This window comes from Malurus melanocephalus, unplaced genomic scaffold, assembly GCF_030028575.1.
Source record: "Malurus melanocephalus ecotype Western Australia unplaced genomic scaffold, MMel_1.1 scaffold_142, whole genome shotgun sequence".
Lineage (NCBI taxonomy): Eukaryota > Metazoa > Chordata > Aves > Passeriformes > Maluridae > Malurus > Malurus melanocephalus.
Window position 1 is genome coordinate 515,212 of NW_026623374.1, and position 27,995 is coordinate 543,206.

Here is a 27,995-nt window from a genome sequence, read left to right on the forward strand (position 1 = left end):
ATTTTTTTCTTCCCTGGGAGCAGCTTGTGAAGGAAGATATTTCTTTTTTTATCTTCTTTCCTGGAATAGTTATGATCTCTCCTAAACAGTTGGAGTGGTGGTCATCTGCCTTCCAGTTCTTTGAGGGATGTCTACCATAGGGATCCACCAGAGACAGGAGTTATTTCCTTTAATGCATAATGATAAAAAGCATTTGTCATGAAGTTCAAACCTGTTGCATGAGCTGTGATATCCCTTCTTTAACTTTTCTCATGATAAAAATGTATTTTAAATTGAGGAAGACAAGAGAAAAAGTTGAAAGTAAAGTCTTGGAGGAGGCTTGAACGAGCATCTGTCACTTTCCTCTGGATTTATAAGAATAAAAAGGCTGCTGCAAAAGGCTTCTTGGTAAATATACTGGAAAAGCAGGGGAATAAAAATACAAAAATACAAACTTTTGTATGTGGAAAAAGCCCACACCTATCACCTGCTAGCCAGTTCTGCATTTGGGAAAAAGACTCACAGTCCAATAAAACACAAACCAAACATTTCTCTTACACTTGTAACACCACAGCCAGCTCTGAATGTGTGGAAATCAGGGGCTTTATAAGCCCTCTATATTTTTTTTTAAAGGGGTTTTCCTCATTTAATCTCTAAGTCTATTAAAGACTAATACTGGAATATATTACGAGATTGTTCTAAACTTACTTCTACTTTATTTCAATATTCTGGTGAGTTTTTAGCTCCAAGGATTTAATTTAGATGGCAACAAAATTTAAACTTTAGCTTAAATATTTGTCTTAGTTGCTCCATGCTCATCTTCTGCATGATCCATCTTACCCAACTTTATTTTTCCTCAATGTTATTGTCTTACTCATATCCTGAGATGAAGTTAATGGTAGTCAAACCTGTGATAAATAATTTTTGAGCCTTTTGTAAGCATTTGGTAGTTATTATAGAACCAGGCAGCTTTAACCTGAGCCCACTAGTAATCACTCAGAGTCAGGGAGTCTGAGAGTGCTGTATTTTAATTCAAAATTGTCTAAAGTAAGCCACTGCATAGTGTTGCAGCCTGTGCCAACTGCTAATGTTAGAGACTRTTGCTAGAACCATGTCCTGCAAAGGCTCTATTAGATGTGAAATGTGACTTTGTGGCTTGTAAGTTTTATTTTTYTCATCAGTTACTTTATTTGTTGTCTGCTTGTAACCTGTTGAGATACAAGGGTAAAATATCAATAAATATTTTACTGAAATTCTGTTTGCTTAAACTTTCCAATTTTTCTGCAGAATTGACAAAAATTCTCTCTTCAATCTTGTAATTAGAAAATAAATCCATAACTTTTATCTACACTATAGCTGTCTTGAAAAGCAAGAACAAAGTTAATTAAAATACAATTAATTTTCCTTGGATTTCTTTTGAATTTTTATAAAAATGTGTCCTAGTAAAAATGTGGTTTGAAAACTGTTGACTAAAGATGAACTTAGAATTTGAAAGTTTTATTATCTTCTCTCTTAGATATAAATATGCTGAGGATTTATTCATATGGGAGACCAGAAGCACAACCAGAAGAAATAACTTCTTGAAATGCAAAAGCCTATTTTCTAACTCAAATTTCTCCCTAATTGAAGACCTTTCAAACAATATATTTTACAATAGTTCAGGAGCAGTAAGTCTAAGTAAGTCTTGCTGGAATGAGTAACTATCTTAAAAGTTAGCCAAGTTCAAGGGCATTCTTATCTGCTGTACAGTTCCAGCCATAATTTTGTTATTTCACAAAGCTGATGTCTCAAAATGTATTTCTGACCACTGTCAGGCTGCTTTTCAAGTTCAAACATAAAACCCCCTAAAGTGCAATGCATGCAACAGTAGTTTTCAGCTGATTTAGTTTTAGTGTGGAAGGAATGTAGCCTTTCCACTACAGTGGGATTTACCTTATTACTGTGCACTTTTTTACCCTGCCGGAACCTACTCAGGCCTCTTTTCTCAGGCAAAACTCCTTCAGGGAGTGGAACAGAACATTTTCTTAAGTCAGGAGTGCTAAATTAGGCAAATGTGAGAKGGAAGAATGCTACAACATACCCAGGAGAGTTATAAATTAGCATCTGCAAAACATGACAGTTCTCAGTTCTCTGTTATAAAGCTTGGAGATGCAGCCCTGGCAAGGATGTTCATCTTTCTGGAGATTGGTTTATGACTTGCAGGGTACTAAGGTAGCTGATAGGAGGAAACTTTACCAGCCCCAGTATGGTGAACAGCACAGATGGCTTGCTTTCCCCATAAATGAACCTTGTTTTTTTGAAGCTGGCAGAATCTGTGTTAGAAAAAATTCCCAGCTCAGCAGCAGCACTTCTGTGTACAGCTGTGGCTTGCATCTGTCAAAKCCTGTTTCCAAGCAGTGCAGGCAGCTCAGAAGTTCCATCAATAGCACAGGACATAAACACTTGGTTCCCATGCACTGTGCCTCATAGCTTTTGACCCATTTTTATACTGAAGGTAATATACTGAATATTAGGGGTATCTGTCAACATGCACACAGCATTATTATTAATCATTTTATTACCATGGGTGTCAGTCAGACAAGCTCCTTTCTGTTTTTTCTTCCTACCATGCCCTCTGTTATTTTTTTAAATTGAAATACATGAAGAGAGATCTGTGATGTCAGCGCTGGAAATTTCAACCTCACTCTAATAATAAAAGTTCTCTTGTTTCAAGCAGCTAGGCTGTTGTCTCTTTTTCTCRCTTTGGATACTCAGCCCACGATTTTGAGAAATCAAAACGCCTGTACAAAGCTTTAACAGATTGTAACCTACAAGTKTGCTCTCTGTGTTGTAACTTCCTGAAGGTAGGTAATAAATTACTTTGTTAGGCAGTCAAAAATGGTGCAAGAAGCCTATTAAAGTTATCACAGTAACACCAGCCAAAACGTCTCCACCTGAAGCTGTATATAGAAATGAAAATCAAAGAGTCAGTAAAATGCAGCAGACATCACTGAATGATGGATTTACAATCGCTGTCTTGGACAGCTTTCTGTGAGCTTTAAAGCCAATGAATATATTTTATCTGATTGTAACTTTTCCAGGAAAATAAAAGCTACGCATACAGTGTGTGCTCCATCAGACTTTACAGTATCAACTCTTTTTGGCATAGTTTCTAACACAAATGTGTTCTTTTTCTCCTACCTGATGAATACCATAGTAATTTCTGTGACCAGAACACTAGACATTTTTTATTATCTGCTATCAGTTAACAGTTATTTCCTGCTACTGAAAGATGTTTGCCAAGTAAGTTTTTACAAAGTAGATACAGAAGYCCTTGTTTTGGAGTTTTCATTATGCTACTGAAAGCCTCCAGGAATTGAAAAGAAAGATTTTCTAAGTCCTTGCTTAGGGATCAGCATAGCTTTAACAAAAGGATATGTAGAACCATGGTGGAAGATTTGAATCTATTGACAATGACAACACTTATTTCTTAATTCTTGTACTTATCTGAAATTTATCCATTGGTGAATTTAAAATATTTTACTTGACTTTCTAGTCAACAAGCCTCTATGTCTCAAAACAATTGCTACACATGGTGTGCAAGTCTTTGTGTTAGTCTTACCAGGGAAAAATAAAATAGTTTCATAGTTTTATAACAGATTGAACTCTTCACTCTTGAAACCAGATACATAATGTGAAGAATTCAACAAATTTAATAGATGAAAAGTTCAAGAATGGGTTTGTGTAAGACTATACATGTATTCTGGCTTATTTTAGACATTCAGTCCTGYTTTCCAAATTGCATTTAGGAAGTGTATGGTGCCAATGGCTTGGACTGAGAAACAGGCCTTTGGTCTGGAGATCTGGGAACAGTGATATTTCAGAACGTATCTCAGTGTATATTTAATGCCAATCCCAGCCCAGAGAAGAGTCAAGGACATATTCAGTTTATATTTCTATGAGTCAAGGCTGCTGTACAGCCACATTTAAAGTCAGGTGCCAAGTGTCTGGGCTGTCTGCTGCTGCTGGTYCAGGCAGGGTCCCCAGCACCCTCCTGCTGCAGAGGGGCTGCAAATCAGTCCTTGGGGGCTCAGGCTCCTGCCTGTGCTTCAGTTCATCTCCTGCTGGGCGCCTCTGAGGTTTTTTGGAAACTACTCAATTCCTTATGACAATAGACGATGAGGAGAAAATGGSGAAGAAGAGAGGAAATAAAGAAGATGAAACTGTCAGGGAGCCTGTTTCTCTCCTACCTGCTGCTGATCAGGTAGGGAGAGAGTATTCATTAACTGTCCCCCACTCCASGGCAACCAGCACGAGTTCTCTACCACATAAAACAAAAACATCAATCTGATGGTACAGTAGACTGATTTTTGTGTGTGACATTCTTCCGTGACCAGGTTTAAATGGGTGTATTTCTTCCACATGGAAGGAGAGAGGGGACATTTGAAATGAGCACAGCCTTTGTTCATTAGTTACACAGCTGAGCACAGCTGAAATTCAAGAGTCCTCTTGGTTGCAGAACTCAAGATGTTCTGATTGATGTCACTTTCATAGGGTTTTCGACATACTCTGTAGCCCCAAGCACTCAGAAGTGAGAGGCAAAGCTCTCAAGAGATCACAGGATGGTTGAGGGATCCCTCTTTCAATATAACAAGCTAATTGTTTAGGTATAGCAACTAAATACTCCCTTTCAAAAACTACTTTCAGTTAAGTAGGTGATTGTTATATTTTTGCTTTTCATATTTATGGAATTGTGTTTTCAGRTTTTTCATGCTAATTGTTCTTTTTATGAAGACAGAAAAAGTAAGGGAATATAGAAGAATATCTTCTGTAACTCCATGAATGCAGGAATAAGGCTCTAAGTAAAAAGATGATCACAAGGAAGCTTACCACCTAAATGAATACATTTGGCTATAGACTGTGGGCCAGCTGAAGCGCAGTAGAAAGGTTGGTGAAATATAAAATGTTGAGAGTGTCTTAATATCCACAATATTTGTTCTAAATAATTARGGTTCAGAAMTGCAAGTGACAYTGAAGTGCTGAGCATGCACATMTGCCCACATCCCTACCAGTGAAGTRCAGAAGTGACTGCAGAGGAATCCAATAACAGCTTCAATATTTTCAGTGGGGAAGGAATACTTTTGGATATAAAGGACTTTTCTTTCAACAGGAGTAGGACTTTGAGTGGGGGTGAATTGTTTTTGTTTCTACATTTTTTTTTTTCTTACAGATGCTACACTAAAAATACACTAAGTTTTTCTAGTATTTTTGAAGAGCAGCAAGTCGGGGATAGGTTTGCTTTTAGTTTCTGAATCAGAGTGAGCAGATCTGAACTGCTAACCCCTTAGAATGACACAGACATGAAAGGGATGTGTGTATCCTTTCACTGTGCTGAGATATCAGGATAATTATCCAACATACGGTTCCCTCTCAGTGCTTTTCAGTGCATTTTGAATGAAGAGACTGTGAGGATAGCTGATTTTAATCTGAGAATCCACTTTAAAAGGGCTCAGGAGATTCAGTGCTAATAGAGGAGCTAAGTGATACAGAAGCATTACTTACTACTCAAATGGCAAGATGAAAATGAGAATTCTTAGATAATACAGGGTGGAAATAGATACCTGCTGATCTTCCCCCAGGCTCAAAACAATAAAAAAAACTGAATGGAGACTATGGAAGGAATCTGATGCCATATAGGACTGTCCTCTATCAACTCTTTTCATTCATTCCAGTGGACTTGTACTCTGTATTGTAACTCTGAGAATATTGAAGAACTAGTAGTAAATGTAGTATAAGGGAAGGTTTGGGCTCTCTGATGAAGAAATTAGTTTATTGTACGTTGGAGTGCAACAGGCTGGTAATGATGTGTGCTTAGATGCAGCTTGTATGTGTCTGAGTGTCAGTGGCTTTTTACGTCTGTACAAAAACTGTTTATCACTGCAAACTGTACATCTGTGTATCACATCACTCTAGCCCCTTCTTTTGGGATTTTGGGCTTCACCTGTCTTAATTTTGCATCCAAGAGATGGGCCAGATTCTTACCAAGGCTCTTGGAAACTGGCAAAATATAAACAGCAACACAACAATAACTTGCCAGAAAGAATAATGCAATCAGAAGAGCTTTGTTTTGCTACTCTTTACTTCCCTTTGCTGTTGTATTTATACAACAGGTTTAAAACATTATACTGCCTTTACAGGAAGCAGCACTATCTCCAAATGGACTTTTGTCAGATTGACACCTATTGAGGAGCAGCAGTKTGGTTTTATAGGGCAGAAAACTACAGGTAGCTCTGAAAATCTAAAAATAATGGCTCAGTTGGAAGAAAAGTATATAATTTTTATTTCTAACATTTCTTCATGACGATCTCCATCCGCCTCAAATCACAAACCACCTGCATGCTAATATTCTGCTGTCCTACATGCTGTGTTTCTTGCCTTTACTGAAATTATGTGCTCTGCTTTGGGAAAGACACAATGCAAACAAGGTCTGTATTCTTTTATTCAGCCAGGAACACAACTGTTCCAGCTCATATRTAAAGGTAATAAAAGGTGAGCTAGATTTAGGTACCTAAAAATGATACCTTTTGCTAACTACTAATGTAGGAATGAGAGAAGATTTATGAGAGCAGAGGGAAGCAAATGGACAAACCTTTTTTAGCCGAAAACAAAGTGCTTGTGATCAATTTTTCAGGAGGAACAGTATCGAAGAGAATACAGGATTGAACAATATGATCTTTATGGTCCCTTCCAATCCTCATTTTATGAGTCTATGCATCTATGTTACCTCAGGTCATTTTAGTACAGGAACTAAGGAATTACTCTCTTTTGGTGCTTCAGTACCTATGTGGTACTAAAAGATCATATTTTTTCATTTCAGAMGGTTAGGAATCTGACAGTATCAGGGATCATTAAGAGAGTTTTGTTTTCCCTAAATGACATTTCTGGAACTGGAGTCCCCTATGGAGTTCTGAGCTTGAGTCTTTATTTCCTGTCCTCCTGTGATGTAGGGAATAAAATGTTTCTTTGAATGCTTGTTCTTTGTTGAGTGCAGCATGGAGACATTTGAGAATCAACAGTCCCTTGTGTTTACAGAAGCAGTCACTTCCCCACTGCATGCTGTCTAGGAATTACCACGCTAGTCAATTTAGGGCAAATTTGCAAAGTGGTGCACAGGGAGTCACACAGTCAAATCCCATTGATGTTAATGGGAGTCATGCAGCTAAATCCCCCGCACATTGCTTTGTAATTTACCTCTTTGTGTTTCTCAAACCTGCTGGCTCATGACTAATTTGTGTGTCTTATAGAAAAGCTTGGATGTGTTTTGGTAGTGAAATGGGCACAGTCTATCATTCACACTTTATCTGACATATAAATATAAGTTCCAAAATACAGAAATTCTCTGTAATGATTGATGTCTTCATATATCTGCCTTCGTGCGTTCCTTATCAGTTACAGTGTAGAGATACTTAGCACCAATCACCACAGCCCTCAGAACCTCAACTTCTTTAAGAAAAGAAATAATAACACTAAATTTTTTGAGAATGAATGCCATCTCTTTTACAGCAAAAAACCCATATTAAAAAAAAATATTTTTTTTAGTGAAAAGATAATGTCTTGAAAATTTGCTTGATCAATTCTGAAAGTGCTTTGAACTTGCTCTTTGGTCTTCAGAATGGCATGGGTTAGACTTTCTAAATTAATTTCAGTTTTCTGAAGAGAAGTGCCTTCAGGTTAATTTGYGGGAAGGAGGAAATGCAAAGAATTAGCCAGGTGTTTCTAAAACTGAGATTAAAGAATGGCGAAGTGGCTCAATGCAGGCTTGAAAGTGCTTTGACCCTGTGCATGTTTAAATCTTTGTGCTGTGGTAAACATTGGATATGTTTACACCCTTATTCCAGCTAGCCATGGAATTGCCAAAATGTCCATAAGTATGCAGGTGTCAATAAAACAATCTCTCTGCTACAATATTGCACCCATACAGTGAGCTCTGGCTCCAAGGAAGGTGATGAGTTCAGTTGCAGCACCCTGCTGATGTGACAACACAGGTTCTGGTTCAAGAGCTGGCTCAGGTTATGCTCTCCAAAGAGTCTTAACTCCACCCTTCATTGTATGGCACAGGCACGCCCATAGAAACACTCATAAGATAATAAGTGACTCTATCTTCTGGGTAAGGTTTGGWTGATTCCCAGAAAATGGGGCTTAAAACTGCACCATGAATGCTAGGAGGAAAAAGAAAATATTGCTGATTYGCTGAATGGAAAATAACTTATGAAATCATTCAATTCAAGACCCTGTCAGCAGACATGTATGCAGAGCAGACATAGATGAGGTGGAATGAGGCTCTGTTGGTCACTGGAAGGTCTGAGACATACAATTGGGCAACAGAGGTCAAACTGGTGAACCTACCATTAGCAACAGACCTGCCAGGGTGGGGTTTTTATCATTTAGACCAGACATAAATTTACAGATTTGTGTAATGGCTTGGATTGAACTTAAAAATTCATACTAGCTAGAAAAGAATTGGGCTTTTTTTTTTTTACCTATTTTGGCAGATGCAGACAATTCTGGTAGTACTAGTCATGTTCTCACTTCCCTTTATTTTTATAAAAAAAAAAAAAAAAAAAAAAAAAAAAGCATGCTTCAGTACTATGAAAAGTCTCCTAATTTCCCTCTTTTCCTCATTTTGATTCTCTAGAAAAGTTTCTAAAACATCACATGAATTTTACACAGGAGTAAGGGTGTTAGCAGGACAAGTAACTTTTTCAGGTGGGGATTAGAAGCTGTTCAGAAGTTTGTCTTATAGGGATACATGCACATTTATTTTGTCTTTGCAATACAGAAGTCAGATTCTCCCYTAGTCCTACAGAATAAAGAGAATGCCAGAATCTTTTGTATTTGAATTAGAAAATTGGCTTTAAACCTGTGTATTCTTGGCTTTATCTGGCTTCAGCAAGGTTGCAGGCATATGGGAGTAGCCTTTCTCACAGTGTTTTGACTTTTCTATTTGACAATGGGATACACTGAGGGGAGTTTGACACATCTGGGGCCCAGCAAGCAACTGGACAGAATAGGGAGGGCTATTATGGTTCACCAAAACCTGGCTTGCTTTTTTTGTATCCTTCCACTTGGGTCTCAGGATTGAATCGTGGGGTCTCAATTTGTTAATCTCTGCAGGCATCAAATTTATTCGCAAGTGGTTTTGATTGACACGTGAGGAGCTGGGGTAAACTGAAAGGAGCAAACTGAGATGCAGAACTCTGACTCTGTGCTTCCAGTTTGTTTTAACAGCAAAATCTGCTTCAGGAGAAACAAACAGTAGGAGCTTTACAAAGTTCTGGTTCAGCACAGTGAACAGAARGGCAATGCCCTGATACATTKYAGCCACAGCCAAAAGCAAAGGAAAARTGCATTAAGGTACTTGGATTGSACAGATCATAATATTCTACTTTTCAGGAAAAGTTATGAAAGTATGTTCAAGCTGATATTAATTAATGTTAATAACCACCACTGGGAAAGCAGAAAACCAATCAGGGAATTTCAGAAAAGAAATTCTTAAGTGTGTCAGGAACAAACAACAGTTCAACAACTGTGTCAGTAAAACATGAGATAAGGGTAGTAATCACAACAGAGAAAAGGAAGTGTTCAACAAATATTTTTTTTATCTATTCCTGAAGAGAAGCAGGATGATGTAGTCCTATGATAAAGTATTAAGGAAATACTTTCTATTGAGCTAGCAGATAGGGAGKAACATAAACTTAAACAGTGGAAGTTAAATATTTTTCTGAAATCAGCAGGACTGGCACCCTTGAGTGCCAAAAGAGTCAGAATGAGGAGACTGATTTTCTTTTACTTACTTGCAAATCTTGTTGCATTGAGGAACTTAAAAAATCCTTCMGAAGTCACTCCGACATGATGGTATTGATTGACAATGGGAGAGAAGTCACTGCTCTTTGCAAAACTGGGGTAGGGATAATCCAGAAAATAATAAGCAATTGCAAAAAATTATTCAATTAGTACAATTTTAATGAAAAATAAGACATGTTGAATTTCAAATCTGTTTAATCAGATTGCAATAATGCTCGATAAAAATAATATGCCTTATGCAGGTGTCTCACTTGTGCATATGTTTTAGTGAAGTTCTTGTTGAAGGCTGTGAGAGCCTTTGGATCTTTGTGAGGAGGTGACCCTGRTAAGGCTCTACCCAGAGCTGTCATTGTCAAAGTTTAAGTGCCCACATCTGTATCCATCTCAACTTTTACAAACAATTASTTGTTAAATATAAACTAATAGTCTAGGCTTCTGCAGAGAGACATAGTTGCCTTCAGAACACAATCTCTTTCTAAAATTGTTGTCTGAATCAGGTTATCTGAAATGGTCTGAAGGTGCACATCTCTCCTTGCACAGGGATCTTGGGCAACTCTTTTATTCCAGATATCCTGGCTCAAAAGGGAAATCTAYCTCTGAATTAGGCTGGATCCCCCCTCCTTCATAAGTACTTTCTGTAAAAAACTATGAGGACACTAAAAAGTGTAAAAGTAGTGGTTACTAGACACAAACTGGAATCTTATGTTAAGTAATTGAATACCGGAATATTTCAGAAGTCTTTCAGAGCTTTTACTTTTAAATTAGAAAGTTTTGAGAAAATGTTCAAATAGATGTTAGGCATGTGCTCCCCCTCCCCACCCGTTTAGAAAAATAACAATATGCATTGTGTTCTGGAATATTCAGCTCCATTCCACTCTATTTTTAGACTCATGGCTTTCAAACAGAAGTTATTTATAGGTTTGTCCAGCCACAAAAGAAGGAAAAAATGATGTAGACAATACACAGAAGTATGGAAACTGTCAAGAAGAAAAGAATGATTCTCATAATATRGTGTTCTAAATTAAATAAAAAACTCCTTTGCTGATAGATCTCCAAGTGTTATGTGTGGAAATTCATCATCTTGTGATGCATTTCCAGGCTAAATATTATTTAATACTTCTGTTAGTAATATAAAAGAAAGCATAAAATAAACACTGGCAAGACGTACCACAAAGACTACTAGAGAAGTTATTAATAGGATAAATAAATAACACAGGTCAGTGTGAATTTTTTGGCTAAAAACACTGAAAATATTGCTTTTGATACTGCCAAATAAAACATCACACATCTGGAAAGGAAAACCAGAGGTCAAGTTTACAGTGTGTCAGGCAATGCTCTGGAAGGTAAGAAAAGTCTTCAAGACTTGGATAAAGACCTGGCTGAATATGATTTTAGCATGATGCTACCAGAAAAATAAAAATCCCTGGATAAAACTAGAGAAAGCTGTGCAGGAACAGGGAATGGTATTCAAAAATAAAATAAATAAATTGTCTGCCATAAAGCTGAGTCCCATTAGGGCATCATKCTTTGTGAAGGAGATTAATAGGAATGATGGAATTGAAAGAACTGCAGTGATGACCCTCCATCTCATCATGTCTATGAGATCTACATATACAAAGGAAGGGTTGAAGTTTTTATTGAGAAATTTTAATTTTTTTATAGAAATTTTATTGCATAAACCTGTATTTTCATGAGGGATGTGAAATTCAGTCATAAAAATGGTGTGATCTGATCACAGACATGTAAGGAATGCTAAATGTAAGAAATTTCACTAAAATWRAAAAAAAAATTGATGAATAAATTGAGGAATGAGCTGCAAATATTAACAGTGAGAGTAAGTAAACAAAAGGCTAGTACTGCGTAAATGTTGACAGATTATCTATCACTAGGATTAGGTTAAGAAAATGTGCCATTTTAATAAATGCTTTTATTCAGACACTGGAGTCACTGCAGAAATTACAAGAAGATCCACTCCCTTGGTATGCTAGTGTCAGATTAGATAATCAAAACAATTTTTCTATGCTTCAAATCTAATAATATTTACAAACATTTTTCAAACAATCCCGTTTTGAGTTATCTCTATCATTAACTTCTCTGCTCCCTCTGAGACCTGTGTTTCCCAAACAGTACAGTCCTTTGACAAGATAAGGTTCTCATCTCAATTTTGGATGAAAAAGTTTTTTTTTGTCTGTATTTGTTGTGTTGGTTCTTTGATTATTCCTGTTAATTTCTGTGTATCTTGTTCTTCCTAATGTGGTAAAGACTACTGAATTTCTGGAGGGATAATGAGATCTATTATGTAGTAAAAAAAACCCTTTTTCAGTATAAGTAAGTGTCACAGTGACTTTCATAATGTGTTTTTTGGGACTAAGTTTAAGCAGTTAATTATTCCTTTTGACCTTATTCAAAGTCAGTTAACCAAAAAAAAGCAGACTCTCACAGAAAAATGAAATATCCAGAGGGCTTTGATATACTTTTTATATAAAAATTATAGAAGAGATTTTAAAGAAGGATTTGTGCAGTAGAAGAARGTATGAATACCATTGGAAATATGCAGGAACACAGAAGTTGATAAYGGAAAAGAAGAAATTACAAAAATGACAGAAAAGGTGATGCTGCTACAAGATATTAAATGAATGATTCTGCACATTCTCCTGAGACCAAGATGAAATAGCTCCTTTAAGGTTGGTCTCCAAAAGGAGAATAATGTGACTGAGAATATGATTAAAGTTCCATTAATAAGAAAACAATAAAATTAGTAGCAAATGCTCCAGCAGAAGAAGCTTTAAGAGTGATGACACAGACCATTGGATCAAAAATGGTAGATAAAATTACTATAATGTACAGATTATTTGGCAGAAGTTCTTTTTCCAGCATGCTTGTCTTTAGATGAATCTTCACCAGAGCCCCATTGGTTTTCCTCTCCTTGSTTTTACACAACACCAAGAAGTTTCTCTGATCATTGGCACGGGTGTCTCCAGCACAAGAGGATGTTTAGATTGTCTACTCTGTCCTCTACTCCTTTCTCTGCATCTCCCTGGTTAAAGGCTGATAAATATGGTGGTTGCCCATCTTTACACATTACCAGATGGTCAAACTGAAAAAAAAACAAACTCCTCTCAAAGATGACGGGTCACTACTTAATTTACTTGGGGTAAATCAAAACATAGAAAAGTTGTAGCTGCATTTAATCAGTCTGGCTATCCATTAATTTCCATTGAAMTCTATCTCTTGTAGTGCATAGTCTGTGCCATGAGGCAGGAATGGCTCTGCACAGGGGTGCTCATCTTTGCAGCACAGACAGGCAATGGTTTTGTCACCCTAGTTTTTTTACAACTATTAAAATTATTAAAATTACTTCAAAAGAGTTTTATTGTGCTACTCTATGAAGTGGCTAAAATAGCAGCTGAAATTGAGCTGGATGCATTACTTCTTGCTAGTCTTTASCTCTAAGTCAAGTTGAAAATATTTCTGCATTACCTTGTACAAATATGTGCTGGTTTGGGACTGTGGCTTCTAAGTACTGTGGTGCTCCAAATCTCATTGCTCCTGGTGTGTGTCATGTCCTGAGATGAAAACAATCCTTATTAATAATTGTATAACATTTTGAAAAGAAAGWAAAATGTGAGAATAAAGATTGTTTTCTTACGATACAGAAAAGTAATCCTTCCTTTTCCCTAAACATGATRACAATTTTTCTGTTTTCTCATGCATCTCTGTTTTTCTGGATTGTGGCCAAGACTGAGAGCAGGAAATACAAGTAAATTTARAAGAAAAGCTTGTAATTTTCTATTCAAGTGTTAACACAAAAACAGGAGAGTCAATTCTGCTCACCTTAGCATTTTGAAGAGAACTGGTACATCAGGAGGGACGCAAACTGCTGAGGAGAAGTGGTGATGGGAAGAAAACACATGGTACAAGCAATAACAGCAATTCAAAGGAGATGGGAAAGAAGARAGGACTGAATTTTCTCTCTTTTGTTTAAGCAAGACACCTGTAGTCTTTATTTGTGGCCTCTTTGCTTGTTATGTAAGGTCTTTACACCATGTTGTTTGATACAAAGGAATTGTGAAAAAAGAATCTACACCAGACTACCCCAGACTCCACTTGGGGTGACCTTAATGCAGAAATCTCCCCTACACGAGTTTGTGTCTGCTCTGCAGCACCTTTGGGCTCCTCAGACAGTGCAGTGGGGGGACATGGGGCAGGATGGAGGGGTGATGGAGAAACCCTGCCACACTGATGACCTGGCAGCTTTCGGAGCCTCTGGGGCAGCCACCGGAGCACCCAAGCAAACCCTTTCCCCAGCCTCTGGGAGGGTGAGGACCTCTGCATGAAGGAGCATTGTCACTGAGGAAACCAGGCAAAAGGATCCAGTAGGATCAATGTTGTAAAACCAGAACCAGGGGCAGGATGAGCTTCTGTGGGAGTGAGCAAGAGAGAAACTAAAACAACACTCAGGCACCAGTCATTTGCATTGTTGAAAAATTAGTTACAGGTTTGTGTCATTCATGTCATGGTGTGAGCTCAAGGGAATGGGGAACTTTAGCTCAATGCACCAGAGCTGTGTGAGATGAACAGGCACTGAAAATACGTGAGCTTTGTCTTTGTGCCATTGTTTGTATAAAGGGGGAAGACACCTACACTTGGCTCCTGTACCTTCTTTGTGAAAAATATTTCTCCCAGCAGTGTTTGAAAARAAATGAGGATTCAATTGGTGGGATGGGGAAAAAATGAGAAAGGGGTATAAGGCACATGGATAGAATTCAGAGAAAGGCACAGAGGAAAAGTTAGCTGTGGATATMTTTTATTTTTAATGCTAATTGTGATCCAAAACACTCAGATGCTGTAAAGAATTTGATATTTCAAGCAAAAAATAACAGGCAAATGGGATATTTACTCACACCTAAATGTAAACATATTTTTGTAAGCCGTAGTATTAGTGCATGTCAGTCTTCCTCAGAATCTTCCACCTCACAGTACCAGCCCATTACTCATTAAAATACTTTCTTTCTTTTCTAMAAATTCTGGGGAAGTTGAAAGGCATGCAGGCACTGGAATGAAAGCCATTTATAATGTTTCTGGAAGTGAAACATGAAATGAAAACTGATGACCAAAGAAAACCAAACAATTATGAAACATTTAAGCATGTTACTCAGTGAATGCATATTTCAAATGAATGCACTGAACTTTTAAGATSGGAGGTTCATTCTGGGAAAGGACTTGAGAATAACAAATTTGGCTCCATTCAGAATTAAAAAGAAATTGTTTATTTTTTTTTTACTGCTGTTTGAAAAATGTTTCACTTTAATGCAGCTTTTTGGTCTAATGGAGGTGAGATATCTGCTGTGGAGTGGTGCCTGTTTTTCCGTGTTATCTGCAGTRTTCAGGAGGGAATGACCTTGCAGATTCAGTTACCTAAATTTAGGCACTTGTGTGTGTGTTCACATGTAAAATGGGTTTATAAACTACTGAAACAGACTGTGGAATTCTAATCTGAAGCACTTGGAGCTTTGGGGTTGRTTGGTCTCACCACAAGGCAGGCTCCTTCCTACAGGCAGCTGAGCCATTGTCAAGTCTCTACTGACTGCATAGGTTTGAGCTGGGATTCGGACATTCAGGTTTTATGTATTCCATTCAGAAGTTTTAAATGCCTTCCTTTAGMTTTCAGGCATCTCTATATAACCTCTGCATCTTTATTCTCCTTGCTCTTTTTACCAAAATCTCAGTGGGTACAATTTGGTGTAATTACATTGGTATGAGTGTAACTTTGCTGATTTACACAGGCTGTGGCAYTCCTTCAGCTTGGAGGGTATATTTAAGTGTCCCATTTTTGTGACCTTTATTGGGCTATACCTTTCACTGAAATTTTCAGTGTTGTAATTAGTTTGGAAACRCTGAAACCCAACATTTTAACTGCTAAAGAACACCAATCAGCACTTCTGGTTTCTTCTGTTTTTTTCTACTTTAAGCAGTGCCCCATAAATATCTCATGAACAAGAAACTGTTGCAAGTGTTTTCATTGTTTTCTCTTTGCTTTGTGGTGAGCTAAGTGTTTCTGAATTTCCTGGGTGGATGCATCAGACTGTGACATGCTGAATCTGGTTTTATCAGTTTTATTCTCTTTAGGTGATTTTAAATGCAGCTTGAGGTATGTAGCTATATCATTATTGCTATAATAATAATAGTAATTATTATTTCTGTCATTCTTTTTATTGTTATTATTATCATCATTTGGGAACTACTGATTGTCAGCTCTGTATTGAGAATAGCTTAGCATAACTCCAACCAGTTCAGCCAGGAGAAGTCTTGTTTTTGCTTTGGTTTTGGTTTGTGGGGCTGGTGGTGACAACAATACTGTGGGATTTCTACTGTTGCAATGTTTGGATTTCAAGCACTGTTTGTCCAGCCATGGGACAGAGATTTCAGTAACAGGACACATTTCTTTGTAAGCTGAGAAGAACATTGAGAGACTTTCACAAGAACCTACATGTTCTTTCTCGTTCCAGAAACTCCTATAAGCCAGAAATATTTGTTGCAATGCGAAATATTCTGTGAGATTATGATAACTTTGCAGAAATCTTGAAATATGTAGTGTGGCAGGAATTTCTCTTTTCATGAGCCTACATTTATAGACAGGTTTAGCATTACTTAATGAGGAATATAAGCAACATTATGAGTCCAAGGATTCTGGTTCTGGCCCTTAGTTCATTAATGGAACATTAGTTTAACAAATGGGAGAAGAAAAGGTTTTAGGCATAGGAAGCATTAATTAAAGGAAAAAAACTCTGTGTATGATGATTTAAAGGATGGTCTGGAAAACACTGTTGCTGTGGTCAGCACCATCTCATGTGTCCATCGCAGCAGAGGCACCACAGAGCTGCTCAGACAGCTCAGGAACACACAGCAGCATTGAGCTAAAAACTCCATGGTCAGGTTTGCACAGAGCTGAGCTGCTCCTCAGTGCTGGGAGAATGTGCAGGTTGGCTTCAGCACCCCAGTGTGTCTGGAGAGTGTTTAGATCCTCCTGTGAGCTGCTGGCAGCATTTCTGTCTGCAAACTTCATGGGAGCTGTGTGAGATGGGGGATTTTTGCTCCAGGGCAATGCTGGGCTAACATGGCCCTGGAGTTCTAAGCAGGGYTGAACACCCAGCTCTGCCTTGCTCTTCCTGCAGTCTACTGTCAAAAACAAGGCTTTTAGAGATATTTTGAAGTGCTGATTAAGAAAATCTGAAGGAGTAGAAATGAGTGTGTATCTGCATTTAGCTGAGGAGAAGGATCTATTAATTTTAAAGTGCCATGTTTGAGTGCCATAAAYGAGACTTTTCTACAAGTTCTTTCTCCTACCCTTGCAAAGGGTTTGGGGCAATCCTCTCAATGTCTCAGTACTCACATGTTTAAAGACTGCTCACTTTTCTGGGCTATTGGAAAGGCCAACTCATTATCACTTTGCAATACTAAGATGTAAAACACTGTGTAAACATGTGCTAGTAACTGCACCTATTTGTTATGCAGGTCAGGGCTGRGAATAGTTCCAAAACCAAATCAGTTGCAACGTGCAGGTTTGATTTTGTGATATTCAGCTATTGGTTTGAGAGATACCTTGGGGCTTTCTAAATGGCCTTGGTCAAATATTTACATCAACTCTATTAATCTTTCTGTCAGCTTTATAATTAATTGAAAACTGATTTCTCTATGTAGCAACCTATTCTTGTCCCCAACATTTTAACTTATCAGCAGAAGTTATTTCCATCATCTCTGTATCACAGGCCAAGGTTAGAGCACTCAGCAATTTTAAAAGTGTTATCTCAGCTGTGAGCTCCTGAGCCAGATTAGCATGTGTGTAGTAAATCAAAATGTATTAGGGATTCCTGCAGTTGTGCATGTGCTAATTCTCTTTGGGTGTAACTCAAATGGGATGAGAGAGCAAAAATAGAGTGGTAATCATCAACCAGAGCAGGATTTCCCAGCTTGTGGACAGGTGTGTTACTGTGGCCCTCCTCAAAGCAGAGATGTCACTCTGAGGTTAAAGTGCCAAACTTTAACAATGGAGACATAAACAGAAAGAAAGGCCAAAGATAAGACATCTGGTGCTTTTCTTAAAGATTCTGAGGTTGAAGTCAACTGTTTGCTCAGTTTTGATAATTTATGACATGATCAAGGAGTCTGTGTGGTCCAGCACTCTGAGTGAACTGACTGGAGGTGAAGCAATACCTTGCTGTTTGCTTTCCACACTGGCAGGAAAAAGAGCCTTTCCCCTCATTGTGAGAGAGTTCATTTGGCTGCACCTTATGATCCAACTGTGTGTCTTAGCTCCTGTGGTRGATTGTCTGAGTTTGGATTGTTCACCTTGTGTATCGCTCTGGCACCTCTGTGCTCTCTCTGAGACGTGTTGGGAATGCTACAATCCTGAAGGAAAACCTCTTAGGGCTGCCTGTGCACAGACTCAGCAGCTCCAGACAGGAGAGGCTGTACTGCAGCAAYTGATCTCGGCATAAATGATTCCTGTGCAGCTCAGCACCGGGCACAAGAGAGAATCTGACCTGGAACAGAATTCCCTTCACCACTGATGGCTCATTGGGCCCTGCTTATGTCTGTGCCACAGAAACAATTCTTGTTTATCACTGGGCTGCACGAGGTTTTTTTTGAATTCATATTTAATGTCRTTTGCCATATATATTACTGTGTCTAATGCATTAGATGGTTAAATAAATACATATTTAGCTGTGCCTGAATTGTCTCTCTGACTCAACTTCTAAGGTTGGATTGACTTTCAGAAACATAATTGTATGTACCAAAAAAATTACTTAGCCTCTCCTGGACCTCTTTAATTGCTTTARAAACTTAGCACTGGCTAGTTCAATCACTGACTACAGAAAATTCCTAATTATTTAATCARTATGAAAGATAAGAGCACAAGGAAGATGACCTCTAAGTTTCTAATCAGCTGTAGCTATTGACATGAGCATTGCTGTGAACTTGACAAGCTGTATACRTGCACTGATGATCATAAAGATAATGAGGTCAGCTGTTGATTTGAGTCAAAACAACAGGAACAGACTTGATTCAAACAAAACAAGACTTAGCTGTAATAGTTTGAGTATGTGAGAATGACAGTAAAAATAATAGTCCTGAACAAAATGTTTCTTTTGGTTGAGGTGTCAATCTTTGTCACTGGGAGACCAGCTTTTTTTTCAGGTGGATTTGCCAACTCTTTTTTTTTTTTTTTTTTTTTTTTTTTTGTTTTCTCAGTACTTGGTGGGTTTTATAGTCCTTGTTCAACAGATGCTGAATTGCAGACACTGTTACCAAAGCTAGTTTCTAGCTCTCCTCTCTAGAGAAATTTTAAAAGGCACATCTAAATCCAAATAATGGTTGATCGAGAATCCAGACCCCAAATACAATGCAATTGCCATTAAACCACCCCAAAACATGCATAATTAATAATGTGATTTTGCAACTGTTTGAATAGCTGCAATCTTAGACTCTCTAGTCCTCAASGCTCACCTTGTACCCTCTTTCATGGCATTTCCTAAGGCTGCCCTTAATTGCAAATATATGTGTACCCTTCATGTCTTTGTTGGTGTGCCTTTATATCCAAACCTTTCAAAAACAGGCCTCATAGARGTATGAGGTGATCACTGATAACATGACTCTCACAGTAGTTATAACTTCCAGTTAAATAATCAAATATTTCTAGACAGTGGGTTATGACTTAGATTAATAGAAATTTCAAGGCATTTAAAAATCCCTACCAGTGACCTTCTAAGGAAGCTTTAAAAATGTGTGCCATTGTGCTGGTGAAGAGCAACAGCTTCAAATTCAGCATACTAAGAACATTGTAAATCATTGTGCATCTGAATAAACACTGCCACCTATTCAGAGACCTGCCATACTCTCTGTTACTTCTTTCACAGGTCTGACTTTTTATATTTRAAACTTACACTGTTGAAATGTGGCTAAAAATACTTTAATACAGAGAAATTTAGAGAAAAAAAAGCTGAATTGTTAAAAAATATCTTTTTATATTCATGATGGTAATCACCTGCATTTCTGACTATATTCTTGTAAATTCTGTCTTTTATTTTGAGAGAGGAAGATGAATTTTCTTGTGGGTGGCAGAAATCAATCATAAAACTTTTACTTTGTTACAGGTGACACCAGAATTAAGGGGAACCAAATATGACTTTCAGGTTGGGCTTCAGAATTTCCTTCTCCTTTTGGTCTTGTGAGCAGGGCAGCTATAATRCACCCAGCACAGGTCAAGGTATAAATGGCATATTGGTACCCCAGGTGTTCTGCTTGGGTATTAAAAGACTTAACAAAGCAAAAATAAAAAGAAAATTACTATCACAGAGAAGCTGTCTGATCTGCATTTCAGTGGAGTTTTTTTCCTCCAAAAGTGAAATAATCTGATCAAAAGGAGAACAAAAAATTACTTTGTATATATAGATTACTGAATTATACGTAGATATACTGAATTATTAGGACATGAAAGGAAAACAATTTTGCCATTACAGTAGACAGAGCAAAACATGTCAACAAGATAAGGCCAAAATAAGCTAAATATTGTTTYTTTAAGATTCAAGGACAATATTTATAGCATTTTAATGTTCATGATTAATGARGTAGAAAACAGATGCTCTACCAGTGGAGATAATGTCATCAGCRTTCTGGGGAGGGAATAGTTTATTATTTCACAAAAGCTTCGTGCCCTTCTGGCCTTGCTTAGGGACTTGGCAGGATATGAAATGRAGATGAATGATAGTTTAAACAGAGTTCACCCTTCCTTGCAAGACCTTGTTAGTAAAATACGAATAGAGAACATCAGCTTGCAAGATTAGTAACATGTGAAGCACCTCCTATAATATACTTACTTTACTTTTTTTTTAAATAATTGATTAGGAACATGTAGGACAGATCTAATTATCAAGGTCTATTGATTTTTTTACTCACAGCCTGTTGCTAAATCATTTTCCAATTATACAGTAACATTGTAAGTATAGAGGACAGGTCTTAATGATTCAATGAGCAGAGCAGGTTTTTTTAAGTCAAGAAAGGGAGGTAATGTGGAACTTGTACAGATTGGCTGATCTAAATAGGACTATGCACACTTAGCCTCTGAAAGGAAACACCATGGAAAAGTTTATGTTTTAAGGTAGGTTGCTAGAAGATTATGCATTTGTTTGCCATGAGAAGATGCAGCACAAAAATCTGGTCACTGTAAATTTGTAAGAACAGAAAAACTGCTTTATGTTTCTGACAAGATATTTTTTTGATCCTTAGAGCTACAGGAACAAAAAAMCAAAAAAACAACCTTACAGTTAAGAATCAAGTATAATAATAAAAGGAATAGGTTAGTTTATGTATTCATGGATAGCCGGTCATTGACAATGACTAAGTACATAAAAAGGATGAGAATTTCTATAATTTTTGACAGAATTTTTTAGCACAGGAACTCTAAAAATCTGTAGAAAATAAAGGGATTTTTCATCTTAAATATTATTCTTATTTTCCTCTTTCTGAGGTCTGTAACATTCAAACTATTAGATCTCTTTTTTTCTGTGTAACTGCACAGCAACCAGACCCTTCTCATGAAGGTTGTTCTGATTCTGAAGCAGCCTGTGGGGACTGGCTCTTTCCAGTCCGTCAGCATCTAAGTGCTGCAAGATCAMCTTCCTCCAGCAAATTTTAGCTCTGACAGGATTCCACAGGTTCCTTTTCTCATTCCTTCACTGTTCCAGAATTCACAAGCTGTTGAAAGTAAACACAATGAAAGGATTTTTAGAAGACGGTTTGAAGTAGCAGCCTAAATAGACAATACAAGGGTCTATTGGAGGAGCAGTGCTGCATATTTAGATGAAGGATAGTCCAATTCTTCTCACACCACTGCCTTCTCACACTCATCAGACCTTCAAATTGTTAAAAGATCATTCATTGAAGAATTTTGGCTTTACTGTGAAGAGCAAACAGGTCAGCCGTACCCGGCCTCAGACAGAAACTTGTAACACTCATGCATGAGTAACTAAGAGCAACCCTCATTACCACTTGGGAAAATGCCCAATAATWGAGATTATATTGCCACATTTAAAATAATGTGATTTACAAGGGACTCAAATTTAAAAATAACTTAATTGAAAAGATAGGGAAAATAGTCTACAAAAATCTCAGAGAGATACAGTGGACAGGTAAGTTATTATTTAGCATATTATGTTTTTTAAAAGATTACATCTTTTCTCACATCTCCTTCCCCTTTATAAAATGGCAATGCACTTTGTTGCAGCTACACTTTAGCTTCTAATTGAGAGATATAGGTGACAAGATTGCTCCAAAATATGTACTGACATTTGTGAAAGTTTTCAAAAACACAAGAATATTCACATACTTATCATTACACTCAGACRTGGTAGCATCTGATATCTTGGATAAATTTGGATAAATAGTACACCTGAATAAGACAACCCAGATGGTTTGTGTGATCCTGATGTTTTTTTGAAACTGAAATGTATTTCATTAAATAAATTACTGCCTTTCATTTTCCTGAACAAATAATTAGCATTTCAGCAGCACAGAATAGTTACTTAAAATAGCTACAAAAATATTTTCTGACATCTACTTAGTTTCTCTCTTTCTCCTATTTTTTCAGGTAGTAGAGCTTTCCCTATAAATACACATTGACACATAAATACGCTCCAAGTATCTTGGAGCATGAAATTAAATTTGTGTATACTTACATATATATTTATAAAAGATATGATTTAGTGGTTTACAGGTGATTTTCTTTTAAAGACTTTTTTACTTCAACCAAAATTTTCACAAGAAAATATATCCTGTTGTCACATTTTAATGAAGCACTGTCATGAGGTTCATGTCTTGTCCTACCTAGCAACAAACTTACAAGAAATGAGTTTGCTTTCTGGTCTGATGCAAGTGCTGTCATTTTTGTTTTATACTTTTTGTGATGATAATAACTATTCTCCAAATCTAAACTGTTTTGCTTGGCTTCAAGCAAGGCAACATTATTTTTTCATATGGCAATATGTTTTAAAAAACGAAGGATTAAGATTCCTTATTATTGATATTAGATATTAGCTTAAAGAAACCTCAATGAGAGCTGAAGCTGTGTAATTCATAGTGTTTCACAAACACAGAGCTAAAGATAAGCTGTTCTTACAAGTCCATAATTTCAAGGGTGAGTGGTTTCAGTGTCCCTATATGCTYCTTCTCAATGAAGATAACCTCTCTCCTCCTGTGAACTTTAACTTTATGCTCTCACATATAATCATGGAGTTAACTATGTGTTCATCATTTGGCTGCTCAACTCTGCTATTGCTCCAGACCCATTATTTCAGTACTGCCACATCCTGAACTTGCCAAGGAGAGTGATTTTATCTCTGACAGGGCATGTTAACTGGTCCCAAACAGAGAACAGGAGAGCTGAACAGTACCATGAAAAATGAAGTTCCATGAGGCKTTCACCTCTTTTGTTATTTTAGTGAGCAGCTGAACCAGCTGACACAAAAGTAAATGTTAGATGAGAGACAACTTAATTGAGAAKTTGTAATAAAGAAAATTTCTCTTAGGATAAAGAAACCAAATCTTCAATTCTTTAATTTTTAGGTTTTTTTCCTGTGGATTGGTTACATTATGAGCTCTGTGTTATGAATGAGTTTAGCATTGGAAAATATGTGAACTTTCACATTGAGACTTACACACAGGAATATTTTGATGAAACAGAGAGTAAGACAAACTGAATTTGTGATGATTCTTTCTCTCCTTCCCCCCCTCCCCTTCCCTGCATATTCCAAYTAAAACTGCATGTTTCAGTTCAAAACTGCAAGGTCCCAGAATAATATATACTTTCTCCAGTAATGCAGAAGCCTCTGGATGAAGAAAAGTCTGGTTAATCCATAATAATGGCAGGTCTGTTTATTGATCTCATAAATTGCACTTTACTTGACCTGTCAAAAAAGCAGAATTCTCAGCATGTGCTTTCCTGCCACTCTAAGAGCCTCTTCTCACCTTGGGCAGATTGCTCCCCCCCAGCCTTTCCCCAAATACTGGCAGCTGTTGTAAACCCTGGTCTAAATTCATTAACCTTCCTCCAAACAATCATCTATTTGAGTTCATCCTTGAGAAAGTGCAGATAGAACAATAAACACTCACTACTGATTTTCCTTCCCTGACTTTCCTAACACACCCATGCCTGAGCTGCCTGCCTAATTTTCTCCTAGGAGGAGGAAAATTAAAATCCAAATCAATAGGAATCGAAATCAGTCCACAGACTAGAGTTTCCTAATTAACAATGCACTCATTACAGGCAGTATTAGCTCCSGTCTAATACCAAGGAACACTGTACAGAATAACCTGAGTGGTGCCAGACCAATCAATGGCATGTATCTGTGAGAAATAATCAAAGGGAAAGCCAGTGCTTAATGGAAAGAACAGTTCAGTGTGATTTATTGATTGCACATTGCTCCTACCTGAGCAATGCCCTGAAGTGAAATGTTGTTTTTGCCACACAAATGCAGTGAGTGGATCTCCAGTGACTCTTGCCCAGGTAAGAAGCTTTGTTTTGGTCTGAATGGGTAAAACTGCACACTTGGATTGGTGGTGTTACTGCACAACATTGCTGAGTTGTACCCAGAGCCAGAACAATCTGGAAGTACATTTCTGGGTGTGTTTTTACAGTACCCTTTAAGAGAATGGTAAGAGAATTTAAGAGAATTTTTTTTCTTTTAAAAAACTTTAAGCAATGCAGTTTTTGATAACCTAATGTGAATACTASAGTAAACAGAAAGAGAATGCTTTAAAAGCAGTCACTGACCCTTTAATGACTGATTACCAATAAATAGAGGTGAGATCTAACTAATATCTAATTTTAGAGGAACTTTGAATCATGGGTGTTTTGCAATTGACTGGAAATACMCTCTGGTTCTATTGTCTCAGGAAGAATACAAAATCTGGAATTGAATTGTAGGCCTAAGATAGAGTATTTGTATATTTTTGTTGACCAAAATGAGAAAAGCTACCAATCTTATGTGAAACATTAAAATTCTAGGTGGCTAAAGGTAGGTAAGATGAATCAAAGCTCAAAGGTACTGAGAGACCTGAATGGAAAATTTGAAAAAGCTTTGCTAAATTTTTTGTAAGTTCCATTGTCACTTGAACTAGCTTTAAATAGCCATTTCCAAATATTGCCTTAGATAAATAGTTCTAAAAAACCTGTGTCTGACAGAWTGTCAAAGTCATGTTCAGATAGATGGCTCTGCTAACATGGCTCTAGGTCAGATGTACTCTTGGCCAGTTGTGTAGGGTTTTGTGAGCATCCTGAGTACTTTGAGTGCAGCAATTTTTGCAAAAAATATTAAATTGGGAAATGACTCCTCAGTGTTCTTTCTAATCTATTCAATAGCATTATTTTCAATGCAGAAATATTCAGGTGTTGTAGAAAAGCCTAAAAGGATGTATTGAATTTTGAATGTGGGAGGTTTTCTTGAGCTTGACATTTGCTCATCATATGAAATCAATAATTTTTAGTAAACTGATAAGCAGAGGCATCGGTAAACAGAAAGCACAATAAAATTGCATTTTGTGTATTTCTTTCCCCAGTCTTAGTAATGTTTTTATTAGTAAATCCAAACTAGTGTCAAAACATTCCCAGATCTGAGAAGGCACTTTAGGACACACTGTGCATGTTGTGCAGCCTAGAAGGCTGTGAAAATGTAAAGGCTTGCCATTTGGATAATTCTATCTTACTATTTTTCTCTATCTGGGAGACAGTGGTGAATTATAGCATTTTGCTGCAGATGATGATAGGATTGTAGATTGGTTTTGAGTTAGTTCCACATGGATTGTGAAGAGAAAAGAAATATGATTTTAGTGGGAACTGGTCAGATCTAGCAGCTCCTAACCAAGGGCCTGTGCATTGCCGGGTGTTTCCCAGGAGAAGCCAAGTGCACATTAAGGCAGCTGTAAGAAGATGTGTGGCTGCTGGAAGACACAGACTCACCTTTCCAAAAAGCAATCTTAGGCAATGCCAGTCAATGGTTTGTCTGAGTTTGCTAGAGAAGGGGGAGTTATTGAAATAGATAATGGATTGATTTAAGTCACCCCAAGTCAGAATAGTTCAGAAATTGTTTGTGCTATAGGAAATTACTGAAATTGGGCCTTACAATTCCTTGATTTCCAATAATTTATCGTGTCACGACTGAATGGTCAGCCACTACAGTGGTAAAAACAGAGTATTGCTTTGCAATTTCTTTCTTGGCTCATCTGTAATATTTGGTGAACAGCACCTGATTGATGGGAATGTAATGATAATCCAGCTCCTCCACTTAACAAGCCAGAGAGAACATCCAGATAAAACAGCCTGAGTTTCTGACACCCAGAGAACGGGCTGAAATGACTGCCAGCAGTTATTGAGCTGGAGAGAATTTAAATGAATGAATTGGGCATGAGTCACGTCTTTCCACAGAGCAACTGTGGGCTCTGGCTGCCAGAGTCCTTGAGAAGTCAACAAGGGCCCCTTTTGAGGGAGCTGGGGGAAAATTTCATAACTAACTTGGATTTGGAATTCCACAGTGCATCTGGGATAGTAATACCCCACAGCAGCTAAGATTATTTAAAGACAAGCAGCTTTAAATTGTCAATAACTCAAATGCCAGCAAACTTGGGTGGTGAAGGCTGGCAGGGTGTTAATTGGTCTGGAAGCAGTATAAATACTTTCCGCATTTATCTCACTTACAAATGTTCACTGGTGATATGTTATCAGTAATTTATGATGTGCCATGACAATCGCTTACATTTCTGACAAAAGTAGCAATTAGTTAGAAGAATGAGGATTCTCCTTGAATGTTTTCATCAAGTCATAGGGGAGATTTCTTTTCTCCCATGCATGAATTGTCTGTAAAAATCCTTTTAATTTGGCAATTTTCACTTTTGCCTGCATTTGGTCCAGTTTTTAAACTTTTCTAAAGACCCTACAAATGCTCTCATGAAATTACAGGTATTAATTATGTGCATATCAAGTGCACACACTGGCATGCAATCATGGCGATAAGTACAAAAGAAACTCATCGATTTAATCACGCAGATTCTTAAAAATTGATTCAGACAGTTGTTGCTTATTTGATTTTGTTTTCTCCTTCACAGACATGGTAATTATTAACAAAAGTGTTATTTTAAAGGAGAAATTAAATGTGCATCAAAATTTTCAAGTGTTGCGTCATGTATGTGGATTACTCTATTGCCCCAAAATTTAGTGCAGGATACTTATCAGGTGCAGAAAATGAGTGTAGAGGTGCAATTTGTAACAGCTGAGTATCACACTGCAGATAGGTACTGCAGTGTTTTCACTTTCATCCTCAGGAAGAGGGATTTGYGGTACTGGTAGAAAAGTCAAATGCTTTCTGAAACAGATGACTGCCATGAATCTAGAAGATCTCTGTGATTTTAGTGGCTTGGTAGGTGAAATAAAAATAGTGTCATATCCAGGCATCCCTGTTTTTTTCTTTTTCTTTTTTTTTTTTTTTTTTTTTTTTTCTGGACAGCATTATTTTTTTTTTTGCAAAGTAGAGAAGTTTCAGTCATGTTGCTAAGTGCATTTACTTGCGTTATTCACTAGAGTCTGTTTTGAAAAAGAAGAGTTGCCCTAATTCTTGATGATGCATCAGATTGTAGAAACACAAATTTCTGAAATCAGAGGGAACTTGAAAACTCAGATGTAATATGGTTGCATTCACAGATCACCAAAAGACAGACAATGCGGGTGAAGATTCAAGTCAGAAGCAATTCACTTCAGTAAGTTTCCTCTTCGCAGGAGAGCTGGAGAATGCAGTGATGAAACTTTCCTTAATAAATTTTATATGTAGACATAGTCAAAGATTATTGGAGCCAACTGAAAGTAACTGCTTGGGAGTTTTGGGTAAGTCCTGAAACTGTCAGATTTTAGTTATAAATGGAGTTAGTTATTTTTAGCTATGTTCATATTATTCCTTCTAGAMCCACTTATTTTATAACTCATCTTTAAAAAAGCTTCACCTGGCAAGTCAGTTTTCAGCAGTGGATGGAATCTAGGATCTGGGCACCAAGTGTGGGATGTTGAAATATGATGTAACCATAAATGATGGAAAGCAGGCTTTTTTTTGTTTTTTTTTTTTGGGGGGGGGGGG